Genomic DNA, 20,046 nt, shown 5'->3' on the forward strand with positions numbered 1-20,046 from the left:
TAGCAGAAAACTTCCAAATGAAACATTTTTTCTCGAACTGAACAGCAAGATGATTATTTGAGTTTTATTTACAGTATAATGACCGTATAAATGAAAGCATAAAACTTTTGCATATTTATTTTCCTAGGTTCTTCTACTGAAATACAATCTTTCCCCTGCATTACATTGCAACCTATTTGTGTATACAATTTCCTTTCTGCTGGTGATAACAGCCATCGTTTGTTTTCAGTGTTTCTATTATTTTCCTATTATTGCAGACATATGTTAACAAGTACAGTAAATATGTAAGCAACGTTACATTCCTCATAGCTATGAATGCAATACAAATTGTACTTGTCATGAGTCAAAATTAAAATACACTTATTCCTTAAAGATATAGAGAAGATTTTTTTTAATATATAAACAGAATACAAAGGATTTATAATTTCTGAACAAATAAACAAGTGCTGTTTTGGTACTTAGGTAGCTACTTCAGCTATTTCTCACTTTCCTGTATTTTCATTGTTTTGGAAGATACCTCTCATAAACTTTGTACTTCTACACATTTTCTACTAGAAATTTTATTTCTCTTGTCTTAGTAGGAGCCCAGTAGTCCCTTGCAGCCCCGACTGCAGGCATGTGGCACTGACCTGAGTAAATGGACTCATCTGGACAGGCATGGAGCAGTCCCTGCAGGACCACGGTGGGGTAAATGTGGATTTGTAGCCCCTGCAGTCTCACAGGTGGGCAGACGTGAAGCAGCAGCCTGGGCAGGATCCTGGAGAGGGGCAGGATCTGCAGCCGTGGATGACCCCGTGTCAGAGGAGGTGACTGTTCCTGAAGCAGCCGTGACTCTGTGTGCAGCCCAGGCTGGAGCAGTTCCTGAGGGACTGCACCTCACAGGAGGGACTCATGGCAGAGGGGTTCCTGAAGGATTCTCTCCCATGAGAGGGACCCCACACTGCAGTGGGAGAGGGCTGTGAGGAGTCCTCCCCCTGAGGAGGAAGGAGCTGCAGAAACACCATGGGGGGAACTGACCCTAAACCCCCCCTGCCTGTCCCGGTGCTGCTGAGGGGAGGGCAGCAGTGAATGGATCCAGGACTGGGAAGAAGGGAGGGGTGGGGGGAGAGGGTATTAAGCTCTGTCCATGTTTTCTTTCTCCTTGTTAATTAAGTATTTTTCTTCCCAAGTTGAACCTGTTGAGCAGTTTTGCCTGTTTTCATGTTTGGGGAATGCAATCCTCCCTGTCCTTGTCTCAATTTACAAACTTTCAGGTGGATTTTCTCCTCCCTGTCCCACAGTGGGGGGGTGAGAGACCAGAGGTCCAGTTGATACCAGCTGGGCCTAAACCATGACAAGTCTTTAAAAACATGAATGGCATAGATACAAGAATTATGGAGCATCCAGTGAGATCAGGCAAAGTTTTGAAACAAACAAAAGAACCCATAACATTTTTTGTGCACTGGAAAACTGAAATGTACACATGGATTGCAGCTGGATATGAAAGGCTGTGTTTTGTCAAGGGTTAATAGTTTCACTAAGTAGGAGACTGCTGGAAGCCTGGAAGCTGGAGGCAAGGTGTACTTTGAGAAACACCACTCTATATTGTAACACTTCCCCTGAGGAACAGCTACTGGCTGCTGTCAGCCCGCAGAAGGACAGACATCGCTCTGACTCACTGCAACTGCTGTTACCTTTGTGATGAAAAACTGCTTTTCATCCATGGAAGCATGAATCCTTTCTGAAGAAATGTCTTTTTAAATGTTGTCATACTCAGTAATGTAGGCTCACTAAAAGGGAAATAGATGCTTCAGGATAATTTTAAAATAATATATCATTTTCGCTTGAGGCATACACAGAAAACGCAACTATATTAAAGGCGATGGAGAGAAAAACAGATTTTTTCTTTCAGCTTACCCAAAGCTGGCCCCAGGTGATTCTATGCCCTACTGTTGTTATTGTACAAATTATTATCTGAAAAAAAGGAATCTCGATGTCTCTGTGAACAACCCATTCATTTCAAGTTTAATAAAATACCTGTAAGACATCTTCTTCAAAATTTATGCTTGTTTATCCTAATTCTCTCAGTCTGAGTTCACCTACCTGATCTTGAGGATGGCAAATATTAGAAATAGTGTGTGGGGGGATGTTGCACCAGCTAGCAAAGAGACTTAAAGCCTCAAGCATGTCTTATGCCACTGAACCCAGCACTCCTCCCCTCGCTCCTTTCTCCTCCATGGTCCATTGCTCTTCCACGTATGGGTCTTTTCACAACAATTTCACACCATATTTCACAGGAGGCATAACCAAGTGCTAATTTTGAGAAACACAAGATAGTAACACCATTGTAGGGTTGGGATTTTCCCTTGAGCTCAGTGCACTTACCAAAGCAATATTGTGATAGTGCAGAGATAAAACTGTACAGAAACAATACGAACCTTGATGAAGTGCTTCTAAGTGTGTGTATGTGTTGAAATATGGCCCAATTATTGCCTGAAATTGCAAAGAGAGCCAGCCATTGTGCTGCATGCAATCTGTCTTGGAGATGAGGCATATGAAAGGTTGCACGGATGTTTGCTTTTTTAATCACTGTTTTCAGAAAAATAAAAGGTATGTGCCCAGGCACAAAAGCACTTTTAATTATATATAGTGAAGGAGTGGGAGAGGAAAGAGTCCTTTAAAATGCATGGGATCATTACTGCTTTCTTTCACATCAAGGTGAGGAGCCTAATCCCTGGGGTTTGGAGTCAAGCTCAGTGATATTCCTATGGCATGGAGCCACCCTGTGAGCAGAGCCAGAGCCCTTCCCAGCCAGGCAGCCAGGGCACTGCCTTGGGCAGGATGGAGGTTGCTCTCTTGGTTTTGCCTGCTCAGCACCATCATCCTGTGTGGGTCTAGTGACTGCCCCTCCCCTCCAAACAAGAAAAACATTTTATCTTGTAAAAAAAATACACCTTATATTTTATTTTGTTTCTTGATGTAACCAAAACTTTTGTAATGAAGTGGGGTGCTCTTCAAGTTTTAGTGCAATTTAAAGACAAAATATATTTACCTTTGCTGAAGTTTTTACTAGCTTCATGTAAGGAAGAAATGAGCATATCCAGCTGGCTTCTGTCACCTTGGAGGTTTTAGTCCCCTTTTTTTGCATATGTTGAAAGACACCAGAACTGCTCTGTTGACTGATATTCCGAGAAGAAGGGTGTCTTATTCCCACAGGAACACCTGAGATGGAACAGCAGAAATGCCAATATGACCAAAGCTATTCTTGTCTCTCAGTTGCCTACAGAAGGCTAAACCTGGCCCTAGAAAATGCTGTGCTGTGGTAATATTGGCTGTGAGTGCCATTTTTAAGATTCAACCATTTATACCAATATATCATACTGACAAAAAGCATGATACCTTTTTTTCTGTTTTTACCTTGTGCAGTTTGGGAAAATGACATGAACTCTACCCACAAAAACAGGGAAAGGCTAAAACCAAGGGGAAATGATGGCACAGAAAACATTATACTTGTGTTCCCGTTAATTTGGTGACCCATTTGGCCTGGCTGGCTGCAGTATATTAATCTACAACAACTGCATAACATTTCCTCATTGAATTGTCAGGAAATGAATATGTATCCTGTATAACTGCTGCTGTTAATTTGGTCTTCTGCATACAGAGATACAATACAATCACCTAGGTGATGCCACTTATTTCAAGCATTTTCTATCAGGCACTAAAGAGAAAGCAGTTAACATTTCATTGGCTCTTTTATTCTCTATAGACTACTAAGGTTTGAAGGGAAGGACCAAATCTCAGACATAACTTTGAGGTAGAAGAGTATGTTCTCTGTATTGGTCTATAAATATAAGGGAGCATCTATTCTGATCTTTTCACTAGCTGGGTGTCCCCAGTACACAAGATCTGCTGAAAGGTAATTTGATTGTTTCTGCCTTACCCAGCATGGATGTGTTCCTAATCTCAGGCTGTCTCTGTCATGGTTAAAAGGGTGGCACAGGTTCTCTTTAGGGCAGAAGATTCTTCACCTGGTATAATCACAGAATGGCTTAGGTTGGAAGTGACCTTAGGGGTCACTTACTCCAACCTCCCTGCCATGGGCAGGGATCTTATTAGTCAGGAACTACAAGTCAGTGAGCATCCTCACTCAGCCACGCTCCAGGCAGCACAGACACAGATCTCATTTAATGTCCATCCCAGGCACTGTGGCTAAAGGTACCTCTTAAATTATTTGTCAGCAAAGCAAATGGTGTCTCCTGCTCTGCTTTCTCCACAGCATCCAACAGCACCTTGCTTTATGTTCCACCACTTACAACTGTGCAAAAGGGCAGAAAGTGCCTAGAAGTATGCAGAAGGGAGTGAAAAGTTACTCCCACACTGCATTTCTTTCCACTAGCTTCAATATTTACAGTGTGCTGGCTCTGCTGACTCCCGCCCAACATTTTCACATGGGCAGATAATATTTCTGCCAGAGCGTTGCCAACTGTTGATTTGAAAGAATGAGATTCAGGGAGTTATTTCACCACATAGAAAAAAAGAAACCTGTTTTCCTTGTGGTTTTACTAACGTTTACTGAAAGCTGTACCACAGACCTTCCAAGGTTTAGGAAAGCCTAACTGCTAGTAATAAGAGGATTTGGGGGTTGTTTGGTTTTGGGTTTTTTGGGGGGTTTTTGTTTTTTTGTTTTTTTGGTGTTTCAGTTATTTAGAGGTTTCAGGTAGCACCTTCAAAGAGTTTATTTGAATCTATAGTTAAATATCAGAGCAGCTCCCTTCTGGTGCTGAAGGGCTGCACTATGCTGGCCAGCATTTGAAGATGGCAACATCTGGAATTGTTCAGCAACTTTAAATTCCATCCTTTTTAGGTGTCTAAGCATGGATTTTTAAAAATAAAAAATCAGTACCTAGATATTAAGGTATTCATCATGCTTTTTTCCCCCTCCTTAAACATGTTAGCATAGTCCCTCCTTGTGCCCGCAGTTATGGATCATCCCTGCAAGTTCCCAGTAAGAACTCTTCTCATGTGAGAAATACAGAATTTGATTGAAGTGGGTCATGGTCATTATTTCCATCATGTCAGGTCCATAATATATGACCTCATCAAAGCTCAAAGTCATAGCAACTTTTTATAGTTGTCCTGGGCATGTTACTCAGGAATCTCAAAAAGCACTTCTTAAACATTGAGGCAAATAATCAATGTAATTTGATTTTATTCTGAGGACCACCTAATTTTATTCTGAGGACTTCTTCTAGGTAAGTAATCTACCAGTTTTGTCAGTGAATGAACTGAAATTTGGTAAGAGTCACAGAACAAAATCAAAATTTAAAATTAAGGTAAAAGATTGCATTAAGAACAGAAAAGAACCCCCAAAAACTTTGTATTCTGGTTTTGTAGTTTGAACTTTTGATTCTCTGATGTTTATTTGATCTGCTTTCTTCCCTCTTCCCAGGATTAAGACAAGTATTCTTCTAGATTTGATTAGATTTAGATTTTTCTCTTGCTCCAGCTTTGTAAAGGAGCAAAATGATGGGCTTTATAATACTGAGGATCCTATTGCACTGTTTTTCTCTAACTTTTTTTTTCTAACTTTTTTTTTCTCTAACTTTTTAGCTCTTTTTTTCCCAGCCCCTTTCGCCTTCCCACTTGTCTTGTATTTCTGCTTTGTCTCTGGGAGACTGTGTCTTCCTGTGCTGCTGGGAGTACTTGGATTCAGGAATACATCCCAGGGAACTTGCCTGGGGTGTGTTGTGATTGACTGCCTTTTGGGGATGCTTTCTTTGGAAACTGAAGCACAGGGTATGGCAAGCCTTGTGCACATAATGGGATGTGCAGCTCAGGTCCACTACAAAATCCTGGAAGTCAAGAACTCTGCTTTGCAAACCAAGCCCTTCAGAATTTTAGAAAAGCCAAATTATCCATCCTTCTAGTATTTTCAAAGAAGAAAACAAAACAGACTAACAAAGTAGCAATAATCATTAGGAAAACTAACTTTTACTAATTGAGTGATCCTGTAGAAAAAAAAAAATACATCAAACAATGGCTCATCCAGGTGGGGTTTTTAAATTATATTTTTCCCCTACAAACCCATGCCATTCCATACCCATATCAACATTTAAGGAAAAATGGGGCCACACAAAGCTCTAGGATCTATAAACTTGAAATTTCTACCCTGAACTGCTGCACAGTGTTCAGATATAACAAAATGTTTAGTTCAGTGAATAGTGCAGACCACTTTGTACATTGCATCATGCACCATACACAACAGTTTTGAACTGAATATGAAATTTACCTTTCCCCTTTTTTTTTTGCTTTCTACAGTTTATATTAGTAGCTTAATAACTCTTCTACATATTTTTTGGTGTTACGATACCATAGGTTAAATTATCATCCAAAATCTTTTCATTGATGCCAATTCAATCAGAACTCACTAAGCCTCAAGGCATTTTTCATCCACAATGTAATAGCTCCAAGCCACAACTTGCAAACATCCCTAAAGGACTCAGAAGCTATATTGCAGCAGCTGGTAACCTCAGCATGGCCACTGGCAGTGCATAAATAAGCTCTAGATTTCTATATGATAGCTTCAAGTGAAATGTTTAGAGAATAACTCCTACAAGAAGCAGCTGAGGGAACCAGGGTTGTTTAACCTGGAGAAAAGGAGGCTTCTCACTCTCTACCAGCTGCCTGAAAGAAGCTACCTGTAGCAAGACAGATGTTGGTCTCTTCTCCCCAGTAACAAGTAATAGAAAAGAGGAAATGGCCTCAAAGTGTTCCAGGGGAGGTTTAGATTGGAAAAATTATCATTAGGAAAAATTTCTTCTCTGGAACAGGCTGCCCAAGGAAGCGGTTGAGTGACCATCCCTGGCGGCATTTAGAAGATGTGCAGATGCAGTTCCTGGGGCCATGGTTTAGTGGTGGACTTGGTGGTGTTAAGTTTACTGTTGAACTTGATGATATTGAAGGTCTTTTCCAACCTAAAGAATTTTGTGATTTTATGATTCTATCAAATAGGTACTGACTGTTTTAATGGACAAGAGAAACATGGCCCTAGGGACATGTTTCATGGAACACCTCCAACCACATAAGATATTCATTACCTGAAAAGCAAATGCTACAGAAGAGTTTTTCTGCTTGCACTCCTGAGGGACTCTGCTAATTCAGATGCCATAGCATATGTGCTGTGCTCCCAGGCTTATGGCTGAGACATAAAAGGACTGTTACCTTAAAGTGTTCTTTTCTTACATAGTAACTAACAAAGAAGCATTAATTATGACACAAAAATAAAGATTATCAGCAAGAACATTATGAATACTGACATCTCTCTGTGCTGAAGAGATCCACACTAGTTAAAACACTCACTTCCATTAATACTACAGGAAGACACAGTACAAAAGCATTTTTGTGGAATATTTATGAATTCCATGACATTACTTACTCATAGATATCTCAGTCATTCACAGATAGTAATTATAAGATAGCAGATAACAAAAAGCCTGATAGATAGTAATGAGCATGACAGATCATTGAATCATAGAATGGTTTAGGTTGGAAGGGCCCTTAAAGATCATCCAGTTCCAACACCTGTGCCACAGGCAGGGATAGATTTCTTACTGATTATTTTAAACCTAGCATACAGATTTACAGCACAATACCACAATAACAATAGTTTTGACACACAAATAACAAACAGATGTTCCAGTAACTATAAAATGTGATTTATCTTCTTCCATTATGGACAGTAGTTGTGTTCATTCTGAGGTTGAAATGATAGATCACTGCAACAACAGCTCCTTCATTACCCTGCAGTTGCAGAACCAGAGTAGGAAGTGGAACTGAAGTGTCTTACCTTGATTCTATACCTTGGTGCTATGTATGGTACTTTGTCCTATCAGCCAATGTACTTGACTAAGCTGCCATGTATCACTTTATCAATGTAAGGAAATTAATTTGCAAAGCCCTTATTTTTACTAGTTAAACTGGTAAAAATGGATCTTTACCCTACAATCAAGATATTTGCTGCTGATGATCTAACTAACATTGCTTAAGGAGCAAAGTCTGTCTGCAGAGCCCAGTGCACCCAAAGAGATGTAATTCTGCTGGACTAATGAGGAATTCCCCCATCATGAGGGCTGTGGGACCACAAGGAGCCAATATTCACTCAGACTACATTGCATTTCTAGATTGTACTTCATTACATAATTTGCATCTCAAGTGAGCAGATCTAGGAACAACCCATTAGAAATGCAGCTGCCCCACCAGTATGGGTGGGCAAGGAATATTAACCAAGTCACCCTCCAGCTGTGTTTGGACAATTCAGATTTTGTGCTTCACATCTAAATCTGTGCAACATTATGGACTTCTGCTTCCTTCAAAAAGCATGAAAAGACCCCAAACAAACAAGAAGTCCAGATATCTTTTGGGCATGAGGTCTCCATGAGCTATTCCCTGATTCCTGTCACACATTATAACCTCCGCTTGGGATTGTTCTGAAAGGCAAACATTAGGCTTTATTAAAGTTATATTAATTTTTCCACAGACCCTCAGGAGAAACACCAGTGACATTTTTTCAGAGGTGGATCAGCACTAGGATGGGTATTTTTATTGACCAGATCTATTGATTCATATGCTAGTGTAATACACTTGTTTGCTCAGGCATTTCCCCATGGCCTTGTTTAATGGAGAGAAACTCTGCATATGACTAGCAGAGTTTCTTTAGACTTTCATGTAATTTAATTAAGAACTTTTGTTTTGTTTGTCTAGTTATTATTATACTTACTGTCAGAGATAATGTAAGGGCTAAGTTTTCAAACACTACACAATAAAATTATGCTTCCAAATCTCTACAGAACACAAGGCTCAAGTAATTAAAGAAAAATAGGCAACTTTTCTGATTACATGGCCTCTAAAAAAATTCCATTCTTTCTTGCCATGCTCATTAAGCTGGCATGCACTTCTAGACTTCTAGCAGCTGGAGGTTTATCAAAGAAAGAGTCACAGGGGAAATCCTTCATTTTTGTGTGCTCAGGCCCTGCCTGTTGCTGGGCTCTCCTCAGTGGCACAAGCCCCAGTACTGGTGGGGGTCTGAGGGCAAACTCTGTACCACCACTAGGTCTCCATGTTGAGTCCACCAGATGGCATCTCCCTTGTGGCATTCCTGAAGCCTGAAAAGACCTCTTGAGGGCCTGATAACCAAGACCTGTTCAAGACAGAGCTTAGCAGAAATAAGACATTTTCTTTCTTAACAGCAGGCTGCAGAGGAAGTAAGGCAGGCACCAGCCTCCCATCTGCCCTCAGGCAGTGCTGCTAAACCCAGGGACGATGCAGTGCAGGGAACTTGCAGGCTTAAGGAGTTTTCTGCTTAAGTTTTCTTTTCACTGTTAAACAGTACTGGGAATCAGGCTTTCTGGACTGCAAACCAGAATTTAGCTGGACAAGTATCCAGCTCCCAGTCTAGGTCAACAGGACGATTTGCCACTGAAATGACTTTGCTGCTGGGTTTCCATCATCTTATCCATGAAAGATATGGTGCAATATTGTATAAGATGCCAAGCCTTCCTTTGCAAAGGAAACAAACAAGGACAATAAAGATTTATCATTTATAAATTTGTTAATTTGGTCACTTGTTAACTGAGTTATCAGGACCACCTGAACCAGTTTAATACCTGCCCTGAAAAGGCAGTGGCAAACAGATTGCTGCAGGTTCCTGTGCAACTGAAGTCATCCAGAAACCTTACACAGGATGACTAAAAGAGATGTTATTTGATTTCAAATTAAAAGGAAACTTAACTTACTAGGTATTTCTTAAAAGCAAAATGTAGGATGACTGAGTTTGCACAGCCATGGCTGCTTACCTTCAAGATTGACAAGCCAATTACCAAGCCTAACTTGAATATTCAAAACAGTTTTGCAGAAGCAGGATTATGAGATTATAGCTCTAAAACAGCACATCTGACAGCAATAAATTATTTGCAATGACATTTGCTAAGTAGGAATTGTTAGCTTACTAGTTTTGATATTTATCTATACCATTGGTGAAACTTATGAATTCCTTGATCTCAAGTACCTAATATGTTTTTTCACTTTTTGTTGCTAACAGTAGATGCAAGTTCTTGACCTAATGTAAAACTACACTAGATATTAAAATATTATTATTATAAAGCAAAAGGATTAATGCAAAATACATACTAAGAATACTAAAGCCAGGAAGATTATATGGTGGAATTTCAAAGAAGCTACTGATTTTACAGTATAATTGTAGTATGTAAACATGTAAACTCATCAATAATGGATGAAATAAAGGAAGGGAAAGCTATGAAAAAAATAAATTACATTATTTTAAATCCAAATATAAACCATGCAAATTTAAGTTACAAAATTCATGTGAGAAACAAGTACTGGCATGCAAATTTATCCACAGAAATAAACTCTTCCAATTTAAGTCTTTGCTAAAATCTCTGAACACTCTAAATCAAAGTAAGCTGCTTAAAGCATAAGCAAATTCTCAGCCAGTATAAACCTCTCCAGCTTTAACCTAAACTGTATTCTTACATTGGAATAAACTCCTTGTGGCTGAAGCAAGCTTTATATTCCACTACTTCCCAACATAAGGGACATAGTCTCTGTTACCTGACGTAAATTAAACCTAACACACACCCACCACTACCAGCTTTTAGAAATTTACCATCTCACCTGTATCTACTTTACAGGAGATCTTTTTGTCAGGTTTGACTGTGATATTACTAATGAACACCTGTGGAAAATCCTATTCAGAGCTACAATTTTAAGTGATGTAAAAAAGTGGAAAATCTAGATTATTGTAGATTTATGTCTCACTGGAGACATGCTAAGAAAATTGCAAGGTAGCAGGCTGCCAGTTTCCTCTGTGATCCACCCTGGATTTACATGTTAGTGTACTGAGAACAGCAACAAAGAGCAACTGAGTGTTGAAAACCTGATGATTTTTGAAGCAATTCCTATTTGAAGTCTGGTTTCAGAATAATTAAATGCTGAGAAAGCTATTGTCAATGAAGGTAAAGTTGGAGACAAGCAAAGACTCAGCCACAGAAACTACTGTCTAGGTTTCCTAAATCTAGATTATTTACATAATTGGATAAAGCGTGGGGAAAATTGATAGAATTGGTTGTATGATCTGGTCTCCAAGGACTAATTTTAACAAAATTGTCATGACAAGTAGATGCTTTTTCTTTGAGCTCCAATTCTGAATGTTTTTTATGTCTATAGCTCTATAGAGAAAAGCCAAACCTCCCCAGAAGACTGGATTGGAGTTTTCAGAGGGCTTGAGCTCCAGTTTTGGATCTCATCTTGTCATCAAGGAAGAGGTGCCTCAATGTTTGGTCAAGTTTCAAAATATTTTTTGCAGTGGTAGGGTTGTTTGAACTCTTTAGGTTAAATAAAAAAAAAAAAAAAAATCTAATAATCTGAATTTTACCAAAGTAGAATTTAAGAGCCTTGTCCAACATCCACTAAAATCTATGTCCCTGATTTTAAGCAATCATTCAGAAATATTTTTGGTAAGTCTCTGACAGAAATGGGAGGTCCCTTTTCCTATTACGCATCTGGCATAACTGCTGTGATCAAGATGGAACAGAGAGGAAAAAAAAAATCTCCTTTTACTAGTTTTTGAAGCAACTCAAGTAAATCTTTTGTGAAATTTAACGGGGTAACAAAAACTCATTTTTAATGTCAATCTCAAATGTATAAAAGCAAATGAAACTACTTGGATGGATTATTAATGTCTTTGTTAAGAGTTTAGGAAGCCTCAGATTACAAACATCTTCATCTATCCATAGAAAAAGTCTTACCAAGAGCTACAGTACCTGTTTAGATTGTATTGATATTCCTATGCTACACATGTGCAGGTTTCTTTTTTCTCTTTCTTCTCCATCAAGTAATTTTGAATTAAAATACACCTCCAGTAAAGTCAGGGAAAACTTTATCAACTATGTCAATGAGGCTAAGACTTCAGCAAGTTGGTCTAAGCATGGAAATAAAAAGCAACTTTGTCTCGTATCATTATCTTGTGCATGGGAACATGTTTTTTCATGCTAAAGAAAATTAATAGGAGTGGCAAATACTCTAGGTAAATTTAGGCAAATGCAACTGACTCCTGAATACTTTATTAGATAGCTAATTAATAGTAAAAATTGAGTAATGACTTCTGTAGAAATATTTATAGTTTTCTTCCTTACTCTGTCAGTGTTCAAGGCTACAGCAGAGTTTCCCATGTTTGTATGTCACAATAGTATTGATTATGTAAGAGCTTTCAGGAAAATGATCTGAGTTAACTACAGCTGTGACTTTGAAGTGTAATAATAAAACTCCCTTTAATCCTGTATGGACAATGGCTCAGAATTAAAGCACTTGCAATTTAATTTTTCATCCTTTACTTCAGATACAAAGTAAACAAAGTGAAACCAAGGTGAATTCAATTAAATATATATGAGGACTAAATTTAAGTAATGTAATTTTTAATTACATTCAAAATATGGTAGCAAAAATTTTAATTGCAAAAGGCTTCATTATGAATAAAAGATTCGCATTCAGTATTATTGAGGTGACAATAACTTGTTTTTAAAATATTTGGAATTTTCAACTTCAGTGAATGGCAAGTCTTACGCTACAGAATTCTGTGGAAAAATATACGAGTATAACTTTATACACCATAACACTAATTCCATTTGTCACACAATTGGTTTAGTTATGTTGCTGTAGTTATTTTGCTACATTTTCTAATTCTCTTCAAACTTTTAAATTCTCAGTGCATTTGATTGCCTACTCTTATATACTCTACAGTATTCTTCAATACTATATATAAATCTATACTTCTCTAAATTAGAAATCAAGCATATTTCTTATATTCTGAACTATGCATTCAATTGGCATTCTCATATTCACAGGTTTTAGACTGATGAATGTTAAAAGGGGAAAAGACTATGTGTCTGTATCTTACAATCCTACAATCTTACAACAGGACTTGAGGTGCTTAGTAGTTTGGGCCAGACTTTATCTTCTGCCAGCTATAAAAAGTTAAATTGCTATAAGACCCATCATCCACTGAAAGTCCTTGCTAAAGCAAGCAGATACCTGAGTGCTGGGTACCCTGACTCTGTGCAGAGCTGGGCAGAAACTGGGAGGATGTTCAGATGGGTATGGGGCTGTCCTGTGGCAATACAAATGAGGATCTTTTTGCAGCAGATGGCATTGTTCCACCAATAGCATTATGAGTGGATATTTTTGTTAACCTTGTCCTGCATCATGCTAATAACATTCCTAACTTCAGTTCTCTTGGTTAAAAGCAAAGTTCTCAGTGTGTTTTTTTGTTTGGTTTGGTTTGGTTTTGCCATTAAATTGAAAAAAAGAAAATTAATATTTATGTAACATTGTAAGAAGTTGAATCCATAGTGAAAACATGAAAACTCATGGAAGAAAATTCCATCAGGTGTTCTTAGAACCCAAGGTGCTGATATAGTCTCTGGTGTAGGAAGCTGAGGCTGGCAGGATATGCCAGGGGAAGTATCACTCTGAACTTGTTCTGGTGCCTTGTTTCTTTTCTTAAACACCATTGTCAGAGATGGGATGCTGGGACAAATGGACTTTTGGCCTGATTCTTCTATACTAATGCAGATGCCCTTTGCCTTTCAGGCAGGATGTTTGTCTTTTAGCAATATTGCTTCTCATTCCTTGGGTTTGCATCTCATATATTTTTCCCATAAGCATGGCTATTCCTATAGTTGCATCACGAATAGCCTTACACATTCCTGCTCTCCAGGTTGAAGAGATTCATAGTCTTTCTTTCTCTCCAGACACAGGAATGGTAGATAAGTGTCTTCTCAATTTATGTGAGGCAATGTCTGCAATGTCTGCCTGCCTGCAATCTAGGCTAACAGTACAGAACAGGAAAAGTATTTCTCAAATATGAAGGCTTCATATTATATTGCTCCTATAGCAACAGAAATAAACTCAATGGCACAATTGCTTTGAGAGAATGAGGCATTGTGGAACTGGAAGTTTGTGAGAAAAAAACATAAAAGAGGCAACATCCACACTCCTGCTCTGCTGTATGCTGGATAAAAACTTCTGTGTCACTGGAGAGGTTGAATCACTCAGATGAGAATAAATTGAATTTTGGATCTCTTAAAAAAATTTATTTGTAGATATACAATCTGTGACTACCTGTTGACAGTTCTACAACAATACTTGAAAATGTAGATGTGGTATTTGAAAAGAAAGTGGGCTAGTGCATAAAAGGCAAGAATGAGAAGGCAGGAAATTGCTTCTTGCTTAGTAAAAGATTTGACAAAGCTTACTAGAAAAATCTGTGCATTTTGGCTTCCTCATATATAGCACTTTATTATTAATCATGATTTGTTGTTTGTTTCCTGTAATAGAAAATTTTGAAAAAGAGTCAAAGAAGGCAAGATGCACTTTCCAGCTATGAAGACGTTATTTGATAAATACATTGTCAGGATAAATTTATTAATATATAAGTGATAGCTTTCAGATCATTGCCCTGAAACTGCACTACAAAGGAAATATGTAATTTGTTTTCTCATATCTGAAGGCCATTTATTAATATAGCAAATAAGGAAAATTTTAACTGTATGAAGAGTAGGAGAGAGAAATACACAAAATTCTGTCTTAAATCACACATGGCACATAAAAAGCAGGCTCTCTAACTATGGAACAGTATTTCAGTCTTGTCTAGAGTAAAGAATATTTATTCACAGAATCAGAGAACCACAGAATGTTAGGAGCTGGAAGAGACTTTGAGAGATCATTGAATCCAACCCTCCTGCCAGAGCAGGATCAGCTAGTGCAGGTCATACAGGAATGCACCCAGACATTCTTCTTGAAACATATTTTCATTAGTGATCACTCGAGATGTTTGTAACACAATCTACAATAAACACAAAACCTATTCATCAGTGTCCTCCTGATCGTGGCTGAAGAGGCCTTTCATACCATCATGAGAAGCAAACTCAACAGGAGGCACCCTGCCAACTGCATCATCTACTTCCCATCCCTCATCTTCTCATGTCAACGAAGAGAGCACTGGATGGCAGCATCCATTGCTTCCCTGGGTACACTCCAGGAGCAACTGATGGTGTTGGGGGCTGCCCTCTGGCAGCGCTTCTCAATCTATTTTTGAGTCTCTGACACTCACGTATCTTCCTTTTAACCTTTCTTGTCCCCTGGAATAAATTTTTGTTCTCCTTGTATTTCTTTTTTAACTCTAGCCTTTTCTCTGCTCAGGGTGCTTGAACTTTTGGTTATGGTAGGGCTAGCACCTGGCTCTAAAAGAGAGAATGACAGCTAACATGGTTTAAGCAGGACTTAATTAAAACTTCTTAGCTCCTTCCTTCATGGCCTAATGAGAGCTTATGTGCTCACTGCATCACTGAAAAATACTTGCAGAATAATTGGCCCCAGGAGAGTCACATGCCAGTGTCTTGAGATTTTCCCTTCACAATGAGTAGTTTCCTTTGTCATCTTTCCACTGCTGATGTCAACGAGAAGCAGCAGCACTGAACTGGAATGTTTCTGGAGTATTTTCCCTTTAGATTTGATCCAAAACTGTAGGTAAGAATTGGCTTCCCAGAGAAAACTATCCAGAACAGCTGCACTAGTAGATAGCTGTGTGTAGGCAAATCAGTTCCCCATTTTCCCCCAATTCACTTTGGTTTTCTCAAATAACGGTGGAACTACAAAACAAAAGGCCCTACCTACAGTAAAAGTGCTTTGCCTGTTCAGAGTGCTGGTATATCCATGAAAATATTTCAGGCCAAATCACAAGTTCACCAGGCAGAGAAGGCCTGAATATGCAACCAAGTTTTACTATTGACTTAAAGAAAATACTAATGAGATTCCTTTAGGTTTAACTGTTTAGTACTTCTCCTGCAAAGCTGATGACCAAATTCTCTAGAGAATGATTCATATTTGATTATATTTACTATTCCTGCATGGGTCTGGGCAATCTCTCTAATGAGTACTATACCCTATGGCTTCAATATTCAGAAGTTAATCTTGTAATTTTTCATTTTCATTAGCTTTTGGCAATTCAAAATCCTAAATGCACTGGATTTCTTGAAAAACTGTTTCTGATCAACATAATACAAAGCAGAGCATACCTCAAAAAAATGGAGCACTGCACCCACTTCAGATTATGACATTTGTTTCCTGCAGACAATGAAATTTTAGTACTTGCAATCTTCTGAGTGCATTTCTATCCAAAGTAAGTATTGCAGAGAACAGCACTGTTTCGGATCATTTCTTTTAACTCTTTTTATGCCTGGGAAAAGTTTCTGAAGAAGACTTGTTGAAAAGAAAAGGAATGTAAGACCAGAGAGGTTACATACACACATGCTTTATCTAATATTCTGTTTGCAGTAGAGGTCACTGACAATTCAATTTACATTACAGCAAGAAATCCTGCAGTAGAGAGTAATGGAACATATTCTCATAAAACACTGGTATTAACATCTTGCTTGGAAAAAGTAGCATATTCCCTGAAATTTGAGCTTTATACACCATACTTGTTTTTTTCATTTAACTTGTGTTACCTGATGTTCCTGTTAGCCTCATAAACTTCCCATTTCTTGAATCCTGCTTCAGTGACAGTCTTTGGAAATGAATTCACACAGTGTGCAATTACACCATTGAAAATATTTATTTCCATTTATCAGTTATAAATGCACTATCTTTCAACTAAATTGATACCTCCTTTTTTATATCTGATGAGAAGAGGTAATTCTATTAGGTCTATCTACCATGTACGTTTATTCCATTTCCTCTTATTTATTTCTGGTTTAAAGCATAGTATTAATCTATCTTAGTAAGAGTATTTTTCCATGTCGAACAGTGTTGTCATCAGTCCTGGCCTTCCTCCATTTTTGCTATGTCATCCCTGGGGGCCTAAAATCTCTACAATAAATTTTAATGACAGAGTATAAATTAATTTAGCATGCATTTGTATGCTCTTAATCTGCTTCCTCTAAGGCTCTTGGTATTTCTTGAACTGACTTCCAGTTGATTCAACAAGCTGTCAGTTTTTTTTAATAAGTGTATTTTTCAGAAGTATTTTGTTTTTCTCTCACACACTTTTTTGCTTTGGACAAAGAGCTACACTGAATAAGTTATATGCCAAGCTACAAACAGCTTTCCTATACACCAGTGTTTTAAATCAAATTGCTTTTGTTAACAGTAAGAATGGAGTTTGTCTAGAGAGAGATTTCCTTCTCCTTATAGTGTTGGCCCTCACTTTTTTATTGGTAAGTGTTAAAATAGTCATTCAAGAGTTTACAAAATAAGGTTAGACCATTTTTGGGTGTTTTCTGGCTCCTTAAATTCCTATATTTTACAATCTGCTTTCATAGGGAACTACACTAAATTCTGAAAAAGTAAAATGCTGTCTTCAAGTTACTGTAGAACAGCTTTTCTGTAACAAATGTGACTTATGCATGTGCATAGAAGGGTGAAATGCAAGTATTTTATTTGAATGAACTTGGACACTGTGATGACTTGCAGAACTCATGTAATGTAGTCATCCAAAATTCATATTCATAAAGACTGTGTATCATAGCACACAATATGAATTCCCTCATATATATATTACATATGTTTCAGCTTGAAGTATTGCTAGGGAACTGCTAGAAAGTATGGGGGGAAACATGAAAAAAAAGTCTTGCCATCCCTGGGCTACAGTATTGCTTGATGCTGAACCTTCCTCCTCTTCTGCAGTTTGGAAGATGTAGTCCTGACATTGCTTACCTTTGTGAACTTTGGTATGGGTAGAGCTGGATACTGACAGGAAACACCTAAGAAAGCTAAAATGAAACCGGCAAAACCACATAGTATTTCTGTCCACCACTTAGAAAGGAAGAATAATTAAGATTAGACATATAGGCATTTAAAATTTCATGAGATGAATTTCAGCCTAGGACTCTGGCACTATCAGCTTCCAGAAAGTGAACAACACTTGCTTCTAAACAGCAACAGGAATCCGGGGAAGGATGTACTCCAGTGCCTGTGCTATGTTCTGACACAGTGCCATAAGGACTTTTTCCACCATACAACAGGTAACAACGGGCCACCACAGCAGGAGAAGGATGTCTCTCTGCTTGTGGTGCATGTCTAACACTACTAGGAAGTGGTGAACCTCATCTTGCTGGCAATAGTCTCCAAGAACTCCATCAAGCACATGTGCAGCTGAGGTTGCAGGTGGTGGCAGCAGTAGTGGATGTACAGTCCTCAATGCAATGTGGCTCATTGTCCCTGGGCTTCTTTTTGCTCCTGCTTAGAGCAGCAGCACTCCAGCTTCTGTGTCCTTCTGCACAGCTTGCAAGCTTTTCAGAGTAAGCAGCCACAGCAAGGTTAGCTTGCCAAATGGAGGCTGAAGGACCCCTCATATAAGATACCCATTGTGGCACAGATGAGTGAGAGATGCCGTAAATAGTAACAGGAATTTGAAAGGCAAATCAGGAGCTACCAGAGTAGATGTGGTACCTGAAACCACTGCATGTGTACCCGAGAGTATGACAATATCCAAAGGGCCTGCAGCCTGCGGTCACTGAACTACGCTAAAGCCACAGTGTCACACTGTTACTTGGTATGACACAGGGCATTGTCTCCTTACTGCTGTATCTTACCTTTCCCAGTTTTGCTTTCTGTCTCTTGGTTTCCTCAAAGAAAACTCCACCATTTCAAGAAGATACCCAATGTTTACCATGGTTGTTTACTCCCATGGTTGTTTACTCTGTAAAGTTACCCAAACATGTATCAATGTAACTTAGAAGCATTCAGCTGTGCCTACTAAATATTTTTGTTCATAAATTTGAAGGATTGAAAGGTTAAAAACTAGTTATAAATTTAACTGGCCTTCTAGAGGAAACCCATGCTAAACCTGATCTTCATTAACTGTGTTTTTAATTCTATTCCCAAGAGATTTGGTTAATATTAACACAAGATGTGAAAGGGAACTCTGTGCTTCACTTAGGTTGAAAATGGGAAAAATACAATTTTGTTTGGAAACTTACTAACTAAACTAAAGGCTTCCCTGTTCCTTCAAACATTTTTGCACATGCTTTATGCACATCAATGTAATTTTACTAAGTTAATTTTCAATACAGAGGGCTGGTGTGAATTCTGTGATTTCAGGTTCAAGTGAAGTGAATGTGTCTTTTGTGCAGTTAGGTAATAAATTATAGTTAGCTGCATGGCATTCCTAAATCATTACAGAAATCCTTAATTGGTACAAAAGTGAGATTATATTTAAACCCGTGATGCCTCTGAAGTTAGCTGTTGGGATAAAGACGTTTTACAACAGAAAGAGTAGTGGGTTTTCCACTGATGTGTAAACCCTAACTGTGGTTGTTCAGCAGCTCCTGTTACACACAGGCAGTACACGGAGCAGCCGGCCCGTGGGTGACAGCCCCGGGGTGGGACCGTCCCGGCTCAGCAGGTAGGAGCACATTGCAGCCCAAAACACCCGCATCTCAGCTTTGCTGCTCCCTGATTGCCGCTGCTTGGCCTCCTCCGAAGAGATCAGGCAGTCAAAGCAAGACTTGAAACTCTTTCTGTAATGCGAGAGGGATCCTTGAGGGTTATGGCCTCTCGCTAGAGAAATCACAGTAACGTTAAGCAAGCAGAACAACCTAAATCGAATTTTTAGAATTCTTTCAAGGTTGTTTGGACATCTGACCCTAGCTAGCAGTTCAAAATAATGGATGAGTGTCTGGGTAGGGATTTTCTATGGAAAAAATGCGGTATTACCTCTGCTCGAAAAAAACCCAAAACAAAACTGTCGAAAATAACAGCTGGTATGTAGGGCATTTCATTTGGGTCATTCAGCCGTCAAACTGGGAGCTACTGGGATCACTGGACTGCAGCCGGATAACTCAGGCTTTCCGCCCGGGCTCCAGACCTCCACGGGGCGAGGGAGGGAGGCGGGCAGGGGAATGCGTGTGACGCCCGGGTTGGGGGCATGGCTGCGGGGACTGCCTGTGCTGAGATGCACCCCCGGGGATGTGTGGGGAGAGGGGCCAGTGGATA

The sequence above is a fragment of the Heliangelus exortis genome, chromosome 3, assembly GCF_036169615.1.
Source record: "Heliangelus exortis chromosome 3, bHelExo1.hap1, whole genome shotgun sequence".
Taxonomy (NCBI): domain Eukaryota; kingdom Metazoa; phylum Chordata; class Aves; order Apodiformes; family Trochilidae; genus Heliangelus; species Heliangelus exortis.